Source organism: Alosa alosa, unplaced genomic scaffold, assembly GCF_017589495.1.
Source record: "Alosa alosa isolate M-15738 ecotype Scorff River unplaced genomic scaffold, AALO_Geno_1.1 AALO_1.0_unplaced_2, whole genome shotgun sequence".
NCBI classification, from domain to species: domain Eukaryota; kingdom Metazoa; phylum Chordata; class Actinopteri; order Clupeiformes; family Clupeidae; genus Alosa; species Alosa alosa.
This window is the reverse complement of record NW_025962321.1, coordinates 999,791-1,020,763: the sequence shown is the minus strand read 5'-3', so window position 1 is coordinate 1,020,763 and position 20,973 is coordinate 999,791. Positions and strand designations below refer to the sequence as shown.

General features: G+C 16.6%; 1 non-coding gene across 1 annotated transcript; it reads left to right on the top strand.

The window, feature by feature from the left end:
* Positions 1–9,933: 9,933 nt before the first annotated feature.
* trnad-guc lies at positions 9,934–10,004 on the top strand. Its single transcript has one exon. It is a non-coding gene; the product is annotated as a tRNA-Asp (tRNA).
* The last annotated feature ends 10,969 nt before the right edge of the window (positions 10,005–20,973 follow it).

Here is a 20,973-nt window from a genome sequence, read left to right as displayed (position 1 = left end):
ACTAATTTGAACTATCGGAATTTGATATATCTTTTAATATATATGGTATTCCAAATATACCATTCTCTTCTTTTATTTTTTCTTCTGTCATTTCATGATTTTTTATTTGTATTTTTCCTGATATAATAAATTTACTATTTTCTAATGTAGTAATATATAATAAATAACTTCTTATATAATAATAATATTTAGAATCCTTTTTTTCTAATTTATTATAATCATAACATATAACATTATTATCTGTTAAAACTTCTCTATCAGTAACATCTGTCTTATTTTCATCTTTAAATCCAGCTATAATCTCATCAGTAATTTTTTCTTCATTATACTAATTAGATATTATTAATTCTAATACGTTCTCATTAGAACTATTTTTTAATATAATTGAATTATACTCATTACCATTTACTGTATACATTTTAGATATAGGGCAAGTTATTCTTTCATGATTTTCTTTATCTTTCTTTAAATTACTATAATAATTATTTTTAATTTGCAATATTGTATTCCAATAAAATTTCCATTTACCTAACAATTTTTCATAAGCTAATTTTTCATTATTAGATAATAATCATAATTCATTGTTTAATATTATATTATCGGGTATATGTAATTTATTTTCTCTTATTATTTTTAAATATATGATAATTTTTTTATTTATATTTTCCTCTAAATTAGAATCATTTTTTAACTCTTCTATCTTTAACATTTTATCTAAAACAGATAATATTTGTTTATTTCTTTCTTTTATATTATCTTTTAATTCGACTTCTTTAATAATTTTTATACTTCTATATAAAATTAAACTCATATATAAAATATCGGATTTTATTTTTTCTTTCATTATTATTTTTGAATCTGAGGATAGATAGGTATCTAATTTATTTTTTATATCAGTTATTTCAATTTTATAAGAATCAATTTTCTTTGAACAAATATATTTTATATCGTCATCTGTTATATCGAATATATTTATTATTTCCGGAGAAACTATTTCATCCTCCTTATCCTCCTCTTTTTCCATTTTTCAAAATATACTCTTTTTAATTATCTATGTAGATATTTCTGGATATAACTAATGTTTAAAATTAAATATATTCTAATATTTTAATATATCTTTATTAGAATTATTTTTAAATTTTATTAAATTTTCTTTACATACAATATTAGTTGGTATAAAAATAGAGGCTTTTTCAGAATTTTCTGTAATATTTTCTAAACTAATTGTATTTATAAGAGTTTCATCTGTATTATTTAAAATTAATAAATATTTTTTATTATTAAAATCTATTTTAATACTATGATGTTTTTTACTATTTGTATCTGTAAATATATGCGTAGATTTATATTCATGTCTATCTAATTCTGTTATTATTTTATCATCAGTTTTTTCTAATAATTCTAATTCTAATATTTTATTTTCATCTTCATCTCTTTTAAATTCATTATATTCTTTTAATTTATCTAACATGTATTTCTAATCAAATTTTAATAGATTAATTCCAGATATTTTAACATTAAACATTTCTATACTATTTATTAAAATCTTTGCTATATATTGATTATACTCTAAAAATTCAAATAAACTTTTATATTCGGACATTAAAACATATATCTTTTCCTTATCTTCTTTTAATTTTTCTACATCATCAACTTTATAATAATAATTTAATCCTATTATAGTATTTATTTTTAAAATTTTATTTAAATCTATTTTCCAATATGCTTTCAAACCTTTCAAATAATTTGATATGTTAGTAAAGATAGTATCATACTAATTTAAAACAACAGTATTAGTATCTCTATAAAAATAATAACCATCGCAAATTTTATTTTTATTATAATCCCATAAACTAAATATATTATGTTTTTTACTTTTAATATTAGTTATATATGCTTCTATTTTAGTTTTTTCTTCTTCAAATTTTTCCTTTTCAAATATCTAACTTCTTCTTTCTATATAAATACCATTTTCCTTTTCAAAATCTAATTCTATTATATACTCAGTTATATAATTTAAATTTTCTAAAGTATTGTCATCTTTTTTAATTCCATTACTTATATAATTTTCTATAATATTATAACATTTTAAATTCTCATTTATTACTATAGGTGTAGGAACTTGTTTTTTAAATAAAGTTTCTTCTTTTAATATTATTTTATCGTAAATACTCTAATCTCCTATATTTGATTCTATTGTAATATAATATTTGTTTTCTAATAACTTTAATATCTATATTTTTTTATTTTCAATATTTATTTCATTTTCAATATTTATTTCAACTATATTATTATTTTCAACTATATCCTTTAAATTTATATCTTTTATTAAAGATTCTCTTATTTTTATATATAAATTCGCAGTTTCTTTACATTTACTCTATAAAAATTTCTATTCTTTTAATAATTCGCAATTGTAATGTTTACCTAATTCAATTGAAAAATCAAATTCTAGCCTTAATCTATGTATTATTCCAACTATATACTATATATAAAATATCTAATTTAATTCCTTACTAATACTCATTAATTCTTTATTATCTTTTTTAGTTTTAAAATTCAATAAATTAAGTATTATAAAAATATTCATATCCTTCTTTATATTTTTTGTATCTAATTTTGTCTTTTTTAATAAATGCTATTCTATTTTGTCCTAGATAATATTATTAAGAATATCTTTAAATATTATTTTAAATCCATTTTTTCCTAAATAATAAAATTCTTTATTATCTTGATAAAATACTTTATATTTCATATAATCTACTTTATCATAATCATTTGTTATAACTTTATTTTTTTGATAAAATTCATACATTCTTCTAATATCATATTTATTATTAGTTTTATCATACGCTATTTTATGCTTTATTATTTCTCTAATTTCATATGTATTATATGTGATTGTTTCTTCTACTTTTATATTATTAGGAATAAGATCATTATTAGGAATAAGATCATTTACTTCTATATCCTCTAATTTTATTTCATTAATACTATCAATTAAATTCTTATCTTCATTAAATATTACATATATATACTACTAACTCAATTCACTTATATTAATCTTCATAATATTATTATATTTTGTATCGGCTCCACTTGTTATCTTTAATTTCTAAGTAAATAAATAATTATGCATTTCATCATTATTTTCAAATGATAAATTATCATCTAATACTTCTTTAAAAATTAATAATAAATCCTAAATATTAGATAAAATTTTTATATTTCCAAATATTTTATTTATTAATTTTTTTATTTCAGATTTTAATCCATCTATTTCAATTATATTAGTAATATCAATGTCAATATTAGTTTCATTTTGCTAAGTTATTTTATTTTCTAAACTACTTTTATACTTTAAATAATTTAATAATTCTAAATTTGTTATTTTATTATCATTTATTATTTTTATTGTTTTTTCTGTTTTAAACTTATCTAATAATGTCTACATTTCAGCATTAGATTCTGCCGCAATCTTTATATAAATAAATAATTTTAAAAATTCATATCTATAATATTTTGTTATCTTTTTGTTATTTATAAATAATTCCTATTCAAGTAAACTAATTTTCTCTCTTCTCTCTTCATTACTTTCTTTAATTATATTTTTATAAAATCCTTTACAAATAATTCCATTATTTTCATCTTCTATACTATATAATGTAAAATATATTTTAGATCCTTCTTCCTCATCTTCCTCAATTTCATTTTCTTTTATATACGATTTTCTTAATATTTTATATTTATTCAAATCCTCACTCATTATTAAAATATATTCAATAATATAATCTGTAATTTTTTGCTTATCATCTCCATCTACTTTATCAAATGTATTTTCAAATATCTATCTACATTTTAATTCTCTAGGAATATCATGTATTTTTAATACGGTATTGTTCTTTATATTATTTTTTTCATATTCTTTATTAAAATCTATTTCATCATCGCTTAATATTATAATATATTTCTATAACTAATCTAATATTAATATATCATAATCTTTAGTATTAAAAGTATATAATTTTTCAATTTTATATATATTATATTCACTATACTCTATTATTTCATCTTTGATTTTATTAACTATTACAGTTGTATATTCTATTATATTTTTATCCTCCGATTCTTCTAAACAATTAAAATTAATTTGATTTCATATACTATTCATATCTCCACATAATTTTGATTTTATATCTATACTTATTTTTTTATTATTAATCATCTATTTATAATCATTAGCAAAATTTCCTAAATATTTATCTGAAAAATATTCCTACTAATCTATATTCATTTTCTTTTTCATATATACAAAAGAATTCTATATTTTTTCATCCTAATCCGCTATAATAATATTATGTATCTATTTATTAATACTTAAAACAAATAATGTATACATATCTAAATATAAATAATTTTTAAATAAAGGAATTTTATTAGCAATAGTTTCTGAATATGTTTTTATCTTTTCCATTAATTTTATATCAATAATCTCTTCAGATAAATACGCATCACACATATATTCATAAAAAATACTATTATCTTTACCTTTTTTCATATTATATAAATTAAATTTTTTATTAAATTTTAATTCTTTTAAAATTCATGTTGATTCTACTATATATGTATTTAATATTATTGATGATATTTTTCCTTCATGATTAGTTTCTAATCTATATAATGTATTATATTTAAATCCCGAATTAATAAATAGCTCCTATGATCTAATACAATTTAACTATTTTCTAAAAGTCATTTTTTTTGTCTATAAATTTTCCTTATCTAATTTTTTATTAATATGAAATTCACCTAAAAGTTTATCAGAATATTCTAATAAAAGATGCTAATTCATATTATTATTAAAATTAATTTCATATCCAAATAAAAATTCTACATCCTACTCATGATGTTTAATTTCATACTAATCATTTAAATCCATAGACCAAAAATTAATCGCACTATTATCCACTATATTACTATCTTCATATATTGAATATTTCATCTTTACTATCATATCCCTCTAATTAAACTACTTAAAATTTTCATCTTTAAAAAATTTATATCTTGCCCATTTCTCATTATATATTGTAATTCCAATATTTTTTTCTATTTCACTCAATTTCTATTTTTTTGATTTAAATAATAAATGTTCAACCGTCTTATTTGTTTTTGTTAATATTAAATTTTCTCCAATTTTATTTAAAATATTATAATATTCTTCACATTTTGTAACTTCTGTTCTTGCTCTACATAAAGTAATATATGCTAAAAAATCATACGCATTTTTTATATAATAATTTTTAAAATACTTATTTTCTGAATTAATTTTTATTAATTCATTTATATTATCTTTTCTTATATTTTTTATATCAGTCTCAATAATACCCTAACCTAAATAATTTAATATATTGTCAACAACTTCTAATTCATATATATTAAAATATAATATTTCTGATCCTAATAAAATATCGTTTATTATAATCTCATTTTTATTTTTATAATTTTTATTAACAATTAACATATCCTTATATAATATAGATTTATCTTCTTTAATTAAATACTTGTAAATTATTATTAAATAATCATTTTCATCTATATTAATTTTTTCATATGTTATTATTTTTTCTAATTCTACTCTTTCCGGCTAAATATATTTTTCTTTACTCATTATATATTCATTATAATTAACCTACATTTTTGAAAAATCAAATAAACATAAATACTTCTTATCATCATTTCCTAGTAATGATACATAACGATTATCGTATGTTTTATTTAAAATAACATAACCTAAACTCTTATTGTCTTCATCTTCAAATGTATTATATATTATTCGCTAATTACTCAATATAACATCATTATTTAATCTTTGATTATAAATATATTTATTAGAAAAATTCTATTTCATTTTCTATATTTTTTTAAATTTTATAAAATCTTTAATTTCAATTTCATATAAGTCCGAATTAATTTTATTTAATTCTTTAATATAATTTTTTACTTCTATACTACTTAATACACTATCCTATTCTATTCTATTTAATAATAAATACTATAAATAAAAATTTTTAATTTCGTTCTTATAATCTACTCTATGATTTAATATATTTGTTACATTAGAATTAAACTAATTCATAATATTTTCATCCTAATAAATTTCTGCTCCTCTAATTGATCCCATTGATATTAATTTTTTACTCTAAAAATCATAATAATTAATTCCTCAATAATTATCAGCTTCTATTACAAGCTATTCCTAATATTGTTTATTCATATCAACTAAATACTTTTCCTAACTACAAAAATATGATTCTCTAATCCATTTAAATTCTTCTTTATATTCTATTCTCTCTATTATTATATATCCGATTTTATTCTATATACTAATATAATTATATAATTTAATATTTTCCTACATAATAATACTATAATTCTAATTAACAACATCATATTTTAGTTTTTTCTCATTATAATTATTATTTTTTTTCATTAAAATATAAAATTTATCATCCTCCTAATGTAAATAAAAACTATCCTACTAATTAATAATTTTTTCAAATGTAATATCTTTACTTCCAGTTATTATCTCATATTCTACCTTTAAATATTTGTTCTCACTACTATCTAAAACCGCAATATTCTACTATTTCATTGTTTTCTTATATTTCTATATACTTTCATTAAATATACTATCATAATATAAATTTCCATTTGTTATTTTATTTACTTCCATTTTTTCTATTAAAATTTCTTCTAATGCAATAATCATATTTTCATTAAATTCTAATACAAAATTAAATATTATATTGATATCCGATATCTATTTCTTTATCTACTTAGATTTATTGTCATGTAATAATAAAATAATATATCTTAATATATCTATCAATATTAACTCTTTATAATCATATTCTACATTTAATATAAAACATATTTTATCAATCTATGCCTTTAATATTTCCTTATAATTTTCCTAAATAATTTCATTAATATATATTCCTGTACATAATGGCTATTCAAATCCATTCATATAAATAAAAAACTATCTTACCTATGTATATAAATCTTCCCATATACTCCAATCAATATTATCTAACTCATCGCTATAAACTAAATAACTAATTCTTTCTATATTAATATTATAAATATTATCTATCTAAATAATATATCTAATATTATAATCTATTTTCTTTTCTTCTAATTCCATAATACTTCTCTTATTCTAACAATATATTGTTCCTGGTATTATATTCTAAATTTTCTTTTGATCAAATATATTTTCCGTATTCATCTATATAACATGCCCTCCTTTATTTTCTCATATATTCCTTTCTATATTTAATATTACTATATTATTCTATTTAAAATCCATAATCTAAAACTCCATGTCATTTTGCATATAATTTTTATCACTTATATATTCAATACCCTAATACTTGTCTAATAAATTCTTCGGTTCTATATTTTTCTCTAATATTAATTTATTAGTAACTAAAATATACTATAAATTCTTCTCCTACTATTCTGTTTTATAATCTCCAATAAATTCTCCTATCTTCTATAATAAATAAACTTTGATTCTCTTAACATCATTTAAAAATTCGCCCTTAATTTTTAATAATTTTTTTAACTCCTCCAATAAATCAACTCTATCAATATCATCAAACAACTCATTTAAAAATTCTAAAAAATCCTTCTAACATAAATCTATAGTCAACTTATACTTATAAACATCAAATGTTATTAACTAACAAAATTTTTCAATTCTCTAACTTATCTAATCTAATTCTGTTATATTTAATTCCTATATAGTACTTGTATCAATCTCCGTATCTATATAATCTTTTTTTATGTTCGATAATTTATAAATTTTTAATTTTACTCCTCTTACTCCTCTTATATTTCTTACATTACTTACCTAAACTTCTTTTTTTCATTTATAAAGATAAATGGTTCCTAAAATTGCACATATTATAACTATCATTATAACTACGATAATAGTTATAGCTATCTTGTAACGTCTATTACTTCTTAACATTTGTTCCTCCATTATGATTATTTTTTTTTATGTTTATATAAATATATTAAACTTACAAACTTCTCATAATGATTCTTTTATTTCGATTTTTTCACAAATTTAAAAAAAAATAATAATAAAAATAATTTAATTATATATTTTTTAAAGCTAAAATTAAACACATTATAGATACAAAAATACTCATTTTCTAACCTATACGTCCCATTTTTCATAATATTTTTAAAAATCCATCTGATTTTTCATTTAATATACCAGGAAAATCTTCATTTATATATGCACATGTACATATAGATAATATTATCATTGTTAATATAGATGTTAAATTAAAAATTCCAAGCATTCTCTTTTATAATAATAAAATAAACACAAATTTAAATGGATTCTCTCACTAATTTGTTTAATTTACAATGAGAAAAATTAGAAAATATTAATCAAATTCTTAAAACTGATAATTTAAATAAAGATAAATTAAATATATTGCTAAAAAATCATATTAAATTAGAAAAAACAATAAAAAATCAATTAAATATTCTCCCATTAAAAATTGATGAAAATGAAAAATTATTAGAAATAAATAATCTCTCAATAAAAAATAAAAAATTAGACGGGATATTAAAAAATAAAAAAATTCAATTGTTAAAAATAAAAAATAAAATAAATAACATTACAGATGATCTATTTAATTCTCATATTTAACACAACAAGAATAAATAAATGAAAAAAGATTTTGAATTCAACTGTGATAAATTTTATAATCTTATCATAAATAAATATACCCCTAATCAAAACTGATTCAAATCACAACATTATTATTTTCCAGATTCTAGAAATATTCTAAATGATTCCCTTTAATTCTAATATTAATTAAATAAAATATTTTTTAAACACTAAAATTAAATTTTTATGGATCAAATTAAAGACACCGTAAAAGACATTATTAGTTCTGCTAGAAGATATAGCTCCACTATATCAAAAGATTTTGGTATTAATTCATACATTAAATTAACCTGAAATGATCTTGAATTTCCAAATAAAAAACATTTATTAAATTTTAAGTACTATGTATTATTACTCCAAGAAAAAAAAGAAAAATATAATATTTCTCTAGAAGAAGAAACTTTACTCAATGAAATAGAAAATAGATTACAACATAGAAAATGAAAAATATATTTTAAAGCTATTTTCATCTTTCATTATACCACAACTAAAGAATATTGTTCTGATAATTTATTACGTATCCTCTCTAAAAGACCAAAATTATTAAATTTAAAATTTAAAGGTAAAGTTACCCATAAAAATATACCTTGAAAATAGCTATTAATTAAAAAAGAATTTATTAATAATTATTATGAATATGTAATTTTTAAAATAAATCTATTTTTTGAATATAATTTTTTACTAGATATACTAAATAAAGATATTATTTCTCTAAAATATTTAAAAGAATTTTTTGTTCTAAAAACACTCCTAGAATATAATAAAAAAATATTAATATAGTTTTTTCTTACATTAAATTATACTAGAAATCCACACTTAGATCAATTATTTCTTACTTCTCCATTAATCTCAGCCTCTTTTACTAGATTAGCTGAAGATATATATCATCTATTTCCCTTATTATTATATATTTATTGTATTTTATGTAAATGAATAACAGAAGATTTAAATAAAATTACTAATCTTGATCTAGATGATATAAAATTATAGCTAAATAAATTAATAGAATTTTATTTTCTATTTAATAGATGGTGTGATGATAATAATCTTAAACATAGTTTCACCATAACTTCTGAAATTATGCAAACTATTAATCAATTAAAAAGTATTATTAATGAAATAAAAAATTTAATAATTAATTAAATAATTTATATTTAATACTTAATTTATATATTTAATCTTCTGTGGTGTAGTGGTATCATGTTTGCCTGTCACGCAAGCGACCTGGGTTCAATTCCCAGCAGGGGAGAGTTTTTTTCAAATTTAAATTTAAATTAGAGTTTTTTCAAATTTAAATTTTTTTAAAAATAATTTTAAATATAAAAAATATAAATTAAATAATATAAAATCTCTACTATAATTCTTTCAAATTAATACTATTATTATCATATTCACTTATTGATTTCTTACTTATATACATTATTTTTTTTATTTTTATATTATTTGCTTTAACCATATAATACATATCATATATTTCAAATTCCTAATATCTATTTCATACCTAAAAATATATTTTATTTTCATTTATCTCCATTATTTTAATTAATAAATATTCCATATTATTAATCTTATCTAATACTTCAATCAAATCATTAAAATTGACCATTAAATTTTTAAATTCTACTAATAACTAAAATATAGAATTAAATTTATTTTTCATTAAATAATCCTAATAATATTTCTATATCTATCCTATATAATTCATTAAAAATATATTTAAATAATTTATTTCTATTATTATACTATTAATTTCTTCTTTATTATTTAAATAACATTTTATTATACTTTTTTCATTTTTAACCATTATTGTATTATAAAAATTATCATATTCTATTTTTCCATTTATTACTTCCTATATTAATTTCATATTATCATTTGCCATAATACAATATTTGTCATATTTCTTTTTATTTTTCTTAATTTCATTGTTTTTATATTCTTCTTCATTATATTCTTCTTCCTTTTTCTTATTTATCTCATTCTATATCTCATTATATTTTTCCATTTTTTCCTAAAAAATATTTATTTTTTCTTCTAAATTTTTAAATTCTTCCTCTGTTATTATTTTATTTTTTAACTATTTTATTTCCCTCTTAATATTATTTTCTAATTTTATTACTAATTTATTATGTTTTTTAAATATGTTTTTATTTATTAAATTTTTTATATTATTTTTTATCCTCTCTATTATTATATTAAATTCTTCAATTTTTATCTCTTTATCTATATCTCTCATATTTTCTAATTTATTTATAGCTTTGTCATATCTATTTTCATTAAACTTTTCTAATTTCTCTATTTCTATACTCAAATAATTCTTAAATTTTTTAATTATTTCACTATCTGTTTTTAAATTTTTTATGTCTATCTCTGTATTTAAATAATAAATATCTCTAAAATTATTAATTATTTTTTCTCTATCTAAACATAACTATATTTCACTGTTGTAATTCTATTCATTATTACTCTACTCCATTATTATTTCTTTTAAATTTTTTCTAAATGTACTCTTTGTTTTATTTTCAGATAATTCCATATTAGCTTTCTAATATGAATTAGAATTGTCTTTTAATGCCTACTCTATATATGATATTTCTATATCATGATTTATCATCTCTATATTATTATTTATTACACTTAATCTTCCTATAGGTGGAATATTTTTAGGTGATAATAATACTTTACTATCTTTACATAATGAACTTTTTTTACTTTTTTCTATAGGTAAATCATTAAATGACATAGTTCTTATTTTTTTACTTGATGTAGATTTATCTAATTCATTATAATTTACTGTTCCAAAACTTATTCTTTTTTTATTTTCTTTTACTGAACCCTGTTCTGATTGTGGAGAATTTAATAGTTCATCAAATACACTATTTTTTCATTTCTTTCTTTCATCTTTTACCATTTTTAGTTTGTGTTAAGAAAAATATATATAAAAAATAAATTCTTTAATTAATTAATAAAATAAATAAATAATTTTTTTAATGTATAAAATATTATTATATCAACTCCTATCTTTTTATTTTTTCAAAAATTATGTTTCTATAACATAATATAAATTTGAATTATTCTTATTATAGGCGTAAATCAATTAAGTATAATATATTCTTCTATCTTACTATGTTCAATATATAATTTTGCTTTTTCTAATTTTTTTATAGTTCATTCCTAATATATTAAATAATTTCATCCTAATATAAATGAACATTCTCTATTATCTATTAATGAACATTTTTTATAAAATTCTTTAGCTTTTTTTCAATTATTTTTATAATAAATATCTCCTAATAATTTTCATGAAATTTTAAAATCATCAGATCTTTCTAAATATTTTATGTAAATTTCTTCTTTATTTTTTATATTAATTTTATTTCAATAATTTTTTAATAAAAATATTAAATTGTTTATTCCCTTCTAATTTCCTAATTCAGATAATAAAATATAAAATTCTATTGCAATATTATATTTTTTCTATTTTAAAGCATTTGCTGCTCTCTAATAATATTTATCTATTCTTTTAGAATTTTTTATTATATTTAATGTATATTTTATTATCTATTCACAATAATCTCTATTTTTTTTCTATAATAATCATATAGAATAATTATAAGAACCTAAAATATGTTTCTATTCTGCAGCTTCTTCTCAATATTTTTCTATTAACATAATATTTTCAACTATATTAATATTGTTTTTATATTCTTCATATGAAATTAATCCCAACTAATAAGCAGCTTCTTTAGATTTTAATGCGAATGCTTTTTCATAATATTCTTTTGCTTTTTCTATATTTTTCTCTATATCTAAAAGACCATAATAATAAACATTGCCTAATATATATAATGACTAAGCGCTTCCTAATTCTTTTCCTTTTTTTAATAATTTTAAAACTTCTGATTTTTTATCACTTCTATACAATCACATTTCTGCTAAATTATTTATTGCATTATAATTATTATTATTTACAGCTAAATTATAATATTTTTCAGCTAAATTTAAATCAACTTCATTATTATCTATTCCATGTTGATAAATTTGACCTAAAGTAAATTGAGCATTGGAATTATTAGAATCAGAAAGCATTTTAATATATTCAAAATTTTCATTTGATATTATATTAGTATCTAATTCATTATCATTAATTTCTAATTTTTTTATATCAAATTTATGATTATATAATTTTATTATAGGTTTATTATATTTTATCATTTTATCTAAAATACCTTTAGAAGCTGCTAAAAAATTTTGTAAAGCAATATTATAATCTTTTTTTACATTATAACCATTATAATATTCTTGACCTAATAATATTAATGAGTTTATACAAATTTTTTTATTTAATATTAACTGAAGTCTTTCTTTTAATACAAATATTTTATTAATATTATCATTTGCTTTTAATAAATTATAAAAAAACTTTGCTTTTATTTCTCCATTATTTATGGCGATTTTAAAATATTTTTTTGCTTCTTTATTTTTTATATTATATGGAAGTATATTAGAAAAATGAGTAACTTTAGCCATTAAATAATATAATTTTCCTTTAATTGAATTATTTTGTATATCTTCTTTTAAAGTAAAGAACGATTTTAATAGTTTTATATAAATATTTTTATTATAAGTTATGAAATATTTATTATAAAGAGTTTTAAACTGTATATATTTATTTTTTATTTCTGTATTAATATTTAACTATTCATTATTTGTATATATATTTAAAATAATTAAAATTAAAATTATATGATATGTCATGATATTTTTATGTTTTTATTAATATTATTAATTTTTATTATCATAATGCCAAGACAATATACAGAAGCAGAAAAAACAGAATTAGAAAAAAAATTGAAAATGTTAAATAAATAGAAAACTGAATATGAAAAAATGTTAAAAGATTTAAAAAAAGAATAGGAGATCGAATAGGAGATTGAAATATAAAATTTTTATAATAGTTTAATTAAATTTGATTTTTTAAAATTTTTTATTATTTCATTTATTTTAGATTTTAAATGAATTTTTTGATGTGGATCAATAATATATTTTATTTCATAATTAAAAGCAAATAAAAGAGAATTAAAATAAGTTAAAAAATCAATTAATTCTTGTTGTTTCGGTTCTGAAAATTGTTTATTTTCTTCGTTTTCTTTATTATTTTGTTCTTTATTATTATTTTCCTTATTATTTCATATATCTAAGAGGTTAATATTCATGTTTATGTTATATATATAGATAATATTTATAAATATAGAATATTATTATAATAATCTGTGTAATTATTATAATAATTAGTGTTTATAATTATGTCATATACAAGATCAACAGGATATGATTTTTCAACAATAACATATTCACCAGAGGGAAGAGTATAGTAGATAGATTATGCATAGAAAATGGTGGAGAAAAATGATCCTATAATAGCTATAATATGTAAGGATGGAATTTTATCAATAAGTGTAAATAAAAAGAGTGATAGATTAATTAAATCAGGAAATGAGAAGATAAAAATATTAAATAAATATACAGGATTATTATTTACAGGGGCATAGTAGGATTATTTATCTATATATAGAAAATTATAGGAGGAATAGATGGAAAATAATTATTGATATGGAGAGAATATGACAATAAGTAGAGTATTAGAGAAATTATATAATGATTATCATAAGAGAACATGTAAATGAAAGTATAGACCATATTTAGTATATACTATATTAATGAATTACTGTGAGAAGAAGGAAGAATATTTTTTATATGGAATAGGACCTAACAGTGAATATAATAAGTATAGGGGAATAGTAGTAGGAGAGATAAGATCTAATATTATATCAGATTTAACATAGAATAATTTTAAAGATATGGAATTTATGAAAGCATTAGAATTTTTAGTTAAATTAGTATATAAGAGTTATGACAAGCATGATTTTTTAGAATTAAATGGATGTTTAATTAATAAGGATGGAATAAAGCTTTTAGGATAGGATATTATGGAGGGAGTTATAGAATAGATTATTATAGAATTAGATAATTAATTAATATTTAATTTGGAATAGGTTTATAATGAGACTATTTTTTATTATTAGTTTTTCATTTTATAAGAAAAATTATGATTATGATTAATAATATTAATATGTATGAATAGATAGTACCTAATATATGAACATTACCTATTTTTATTTTTGGAGTTTTATTTTCTGTATCGATAAACAATTTTATGTATAGGTCACCGGTAGTTAAAGGATCTAATATTTTAATATTTAAATATTCTTGAGAAAAGATATTATTTATTTTACAATTTATTGGTTTATTAACATTATTAAAGCAATTTATTTTATAAATATTTGGATTATTTACAAAGCCATAACCATAGATAGGAATAATTGATTGGAAATGAGAAATATATGAATTATTTTCTTCAATAAAAATTTTATCTTTTATTGAGATATTACCAAAAAATACGCAAGGATCCATAAGATTAATACATTTAATTATTAAGCAAATATTATTTATTTTATTAGAGTCAGAGGAGAGGGTATATTTTTCAATATATTCAGTATTTGAGCTAGGATATTTAAAATATTTTAAGGAATTATTTTTTAAGAATTTTTGAGTAAAAAATTTATTTTTTAATAAGCAGCTTTCATTTTTGAATAGAGCTATTTCTAAGGTACCATCGTCTATGTTTAGGTTATAAGAAAAATATTTAATTTTATTAATGTATTGAATAGAATTAATTTTTAAAATTGAATTAGTTTGAAGATTAGTATTATTATAAGATTTTTCTATGATATTTTGAGTATTTATGAGTATAATAGAAATTATTAATAATATAAAATGAAACATTATGTGTTGAGTTAATTTTTTTACAAATATTTTTTTTAAATTTTTTAAATTTTAAAAGGATATAAAAATTTAAATTTAAATTTTTATTATTTTATATATATTTTTTTGAAAAAAATAAAATTACTTAATTAATTAATTTCTAGAATAGCTGGTTCATTAGTTTTATCAGTATTCTAATCATTTGAATCTTTTTCTTCTTCTTCTTTAATATCTTCAACAGATATTGTTATTTGGGGGGTATGTTTTGTAGAGTTTTCTTCTTCTTCTTCTTCATTTTCCATCTAAGTTATTATACAAGTTCCTGCTGTGTTTATAACAATTTTATTTTCTTGGAGTAATTCTTTTTTATTTTCTTGTTTTGATTCTTCTTGTTTTACTTCGTTTTCAAACTAAATCAAATCATATTTTGGTAATGATATATTATCTGAAATCTAGTTTTTTTTACTTGCAATTATATCAGTTTTTATTTTATTTTCTAAAATATCTAATTGTCTATTAACTATTTTTTTAGCCATTATATCACAGTAAAGATATAATCCTATGAATGTTGATAAAAAAAATAATAATGCTATAATTATACCTATAAAATATAATAATGGTCTACTTGGCATTTCTGAATACATTTTATATATAGGGATATAAAATATGTTTTTTTATAAATTTATATAAATCAATTTTTTTTATATTTTTTTATATTTTTTAGTTTATTTTGTTAATTTAATTATTTTTTATTATTATAGAATTTAAATTTATGAAATTAATTAATTATAATCTTCTGAATCAATTCCCGAATCTTGAAGATTATCATTTTCTTCTGGTTCTAATAAATTATTATCATTTTCTTCTAGTTCTAATAAATTATTATCATTTTCTTCTAGTTCTAATAAATTATCATCATTTTCTTCTATATTTTCTCCAGAAAATGAATTATATCAATTAATTACTAAAAAATTAATAGAAAAATATGATATTACAGTAACTATCTATATTAAAACTATTAAAAAAGAATATCAAAAATAACCCATAAAAACTAATAATTATTTTTGGAATAATATAATTCTTAATTAAATATATTAAATATTTTTAAAGTTTATATGGTTATTTTAGATAATGGATTTTTTTTATAAATTTTAATAAAAATAAAATTAATTAATTAAACCTATGTATCAAATTCTTTAATTTCTTTATTATTCTAACCATTTGGGTTATCACATATAATAATATCTTCTAAATCTACTACTATAGATGTTTCTTTTTTATTAGTAGATATGTTTTCTTCTTTAATCACCTAATTTCTAATATCATCAATTTCATAATATTCAAACATATCTTTTTCCAATTTAGAAATAATTCTTGCTGCTCTTTTAAGAATTATTTTTTCAGTCAATATATCTAATATTTGATATATTCCTATGCATGCAATGAAAAAAAATACAAAAAATACAGAAATAACCAATCCCATTAAATATTTTTCATTTGACATTTTTAAATATATTTTATATATAAAGATATAAAATATATTTTTTATAATTAAATACGGAATTATATGTATTTTATATTTTTAATTTATTTTTGTTAATTTAATTATTTATTATTTATTATTAATTTATAAAATTTAAATTTATGAAATATATTAAATTTTAAAATTAATTAGATTTTAATTCATATAATATTTAATTTATTAAAGATATAGAGTTTTCTTTATTAAGATAATAATATATTTTCTAATTCATTATATGATAAAGGTTCAATAATTTGATCATTATATGTTGAAGATATGTTTATTAGTTCTTGTTCAATTGAATTTTTATAATTTTAACTATAAGAAGATGATAATATATTTTCAAATAAATTATTATATTCTAATAATTCTGTAGATGATTGTAAAATAAAATTGATAAAATTCTAGTTTATATAATTCAAATGATAATTATTATTTAAATTATTATTTCTTATTCAATATAAATTACTATATAATTCTATAATATGATCTATTGTGAATACTGAAAAATTATAAAATATAAATAAAAAAATATCAAATAAAATCATTATGATTTTTTATAAAAACATAATATAAAAATTTTATAATTTTAAAATATTTTTTTAAATATGGTTCATATAAAAAGAATTAAAAATTTATATAAATTAAAAAATATAATTTTTAAGTACAAATTTAATTATTAATTATTAATTTCTATTTCATTTCATTTTTTATATCTATTTGGTATATTATAAAAATAAATTTCATTTTCTTTCTATATTTTTTCTATAATTATATTATAAAAATAAATTTCATTTTTTTTAAGTTTATATTGAATATATAGAGAGATATGAATTTGAAGATCACACATATATACTTTATAAGTATTAATATTATAATAGGGTTCTTTTAGAATATGATCTTTACAATTTAAATATACTATATCTAAAATAAATATACCTATATAATGTTCTTTAAATTTTAATTTTAATAATACTCTTTTCATACAATTATTCTTATCAAATAATTTTTCTTTCTAATTATCATCTAATTTTTCATCATGTATTTCTACGTAAAATTCATTTTTTAAAACACAGTTAGGAATTATATCTTTAACATAAATACATGTCCTACTAATTTCAGAATCTTTATTACTTATTTTTATAATTTGCTAGTCTTTTATTAATAAATCATAAAAATATATTATATCTCAATCATGTGATTTATCTATATATTGTATACTATTACTATAAATTCAATTATAATCAGAAGAATCTATAAATTTTGTAAATAAAATTTCATTAAAAGCAAAAAAAGGAATTTTTTTAGTAGAATTTCCAGGATCATTATTTATATATATATTTTTTAATGAAAATAAATCTATACAATTTATTTTATTTAAACTATACAACAGTACATTTCATATATAATCATTTATTTTATTATCAATATTTTTAAAATCTATTTTATGTAATAAAATAAAGGAGGTTTGTTCTTCAGATTGATTTTTTTTCATTTTAAATTTGATATATAAATTTTCTAATATATTATCATATTTATTTAAAAAATTATTTAATTTTATAAAATAAATATTATATGTTTTCTATTTATTATTAATAATTTTTGTTTCATATGATTTAATAAATTCTTTATTTAATATTATTGTTTTATTTAATGTTTCATATATTTCATATTCTATATCTTTTATATTTAAATATAGTATTCAAATTATAAGAATTATTATAAAATAAATAAATATAAAAGTATTATATCATCTATATTTCTTTTTAACTTTAAATAATATTTTCATTTATTTAACACAACACAGATAATAAATTTTATATCAATTTATAATTTATATTTTTATGTTAAAAATATTAAATATTTATTTAGATATAATAAATAAACTTTTTTTTATTTTTTTATATATTAATTTTTTAAATTACTTAAATTTAAAAAAATATTTTAGTTTTCTTATTATTTATTTTATTATATAATTAAATTATTAAAATAATAAATAAAAATATTGGGATAATAATAAGAGTCTAAAATCACCATTTTTATTTAAATTCTTAGATAATATAATCTATGTATTATTTAATTCTTTTTGTAATTATATAAATATTTTGTATATCAGAACTAAATATATTTAAAAAAGATTCTATTATATCTTTATTTTTTTCATTTTTAAAAAATTTATCTTTTGTTTTTTTTTTACTTTATTATATCTATTTAAAAATAAATCATTTTTTATTATTTTTATTGTTTTTTTTATCTATTTTATCCTAACTTATTTCTTTTATTAATATATTATATATGAAATTACTATTATTTTTAACCTTTTTTATTTCTGATTCGATTCTTTCCTCCTAATTTCCTTTTATTTCTCCTGTTTTTTTCATTTCATTATATATTGTTAATATTATTCTATAATTTTTTTGAAATTCGGTTCAACTATTTCATCTTTTATTTTTTTTAATTATAGGTAATATATTTTATTTTATATATGTTTCATTTTCATATTTATCTGTTATATTTTTATTTTTTTTAAAGTTTCAATAAATTTATTATCAAATCTAAATTTTATACTAATAATTTCCACATAAAATTTATTAAATTCTATTTATGAATATATTAAAATTTTTTATTTTTAAATCTTCTTTATTTTCATCTATAAAATTAACGTAATTAAGAAATTTATCATCTATACTATCTATATCAATATCCTATATTCATGTAGTAGGTATTTAATTTAATTTTTTTTCTGTTATTTTATTTAGCCCTTTATTTATATTTTAAATTTAAATTCTAGTAATTTAAGATTATTTACTGTAAAATTACGTTTTATTTTTATTTGTTTTAATATAAAAAATAAAATAATTATTAAAAATAAAAGCAATAAGATTATCGTAAATATTAATAATTTATTATTGATTTTCATAAAAATTTATGTTAATTAGTTAAAATTATAAATTGATAATCTAATATTATAATCTTAAAATAATATTATAAAATAGAATTTAATACGGAAATACTAAAAAAATAAGTATTTATATATTTTATAATATTATTTTAAAATTATAATATATTTTTCTTTATATATTTTAACTATTATAAAAAAACAAATTTATTATGTTTATATATTTTATAACATTATTTTAAATTTATGTCAGATTATAAATTAAAATAAATAACTTTATTTTTATTATAAAAATAAAAAAAATCATTAATCGGCTAAAAATATTTGATTATTATATAATATTAAAAGTAATAAAATAAATTTAATGTTTTTATTAACCGCATGATAATAATTAAAATATTATTTTTATTAATAATAATTAAAAAAGGATTTAATACAGATGATAATTAGAAAATTGAACAATTTTAGTCTGATATTATCAAATGATTAAAAAATAATGAAAATTTGATAATATAGAAAAAATTAATAAAAATTAATGATGAATATTTAGAAAATAAAGTAAGAATAAAAAATATTACTGTAAATATATATCAATGTTTTAATTTTATAGAAACATTTGTTTTTTAGGATTATTCGATATCTATATTATAGAAAAATAATTTTAACATAATATCAGAAAAATTAAAGTTTCTATATAATAATATAGATAATATAAAAGAAGAAAAAGATAAATATGAAAATATAAAAGAAATATTTCTAACATATGCAAATTATTAGAGTTTAAATAAAATTTTAAATAATAACAATGATAATAAATTATGAATTATATTAGAATATTATACTTTAATAATAAATTGATTAAATGATAAACATTGATTTCAAATAATTGTAGAAGAAGAAAAATTATGATTTTTAAAAATAATAATAGAAAAAATATCAGATATAAATACTAAAAAATAGGTTAAAATAATA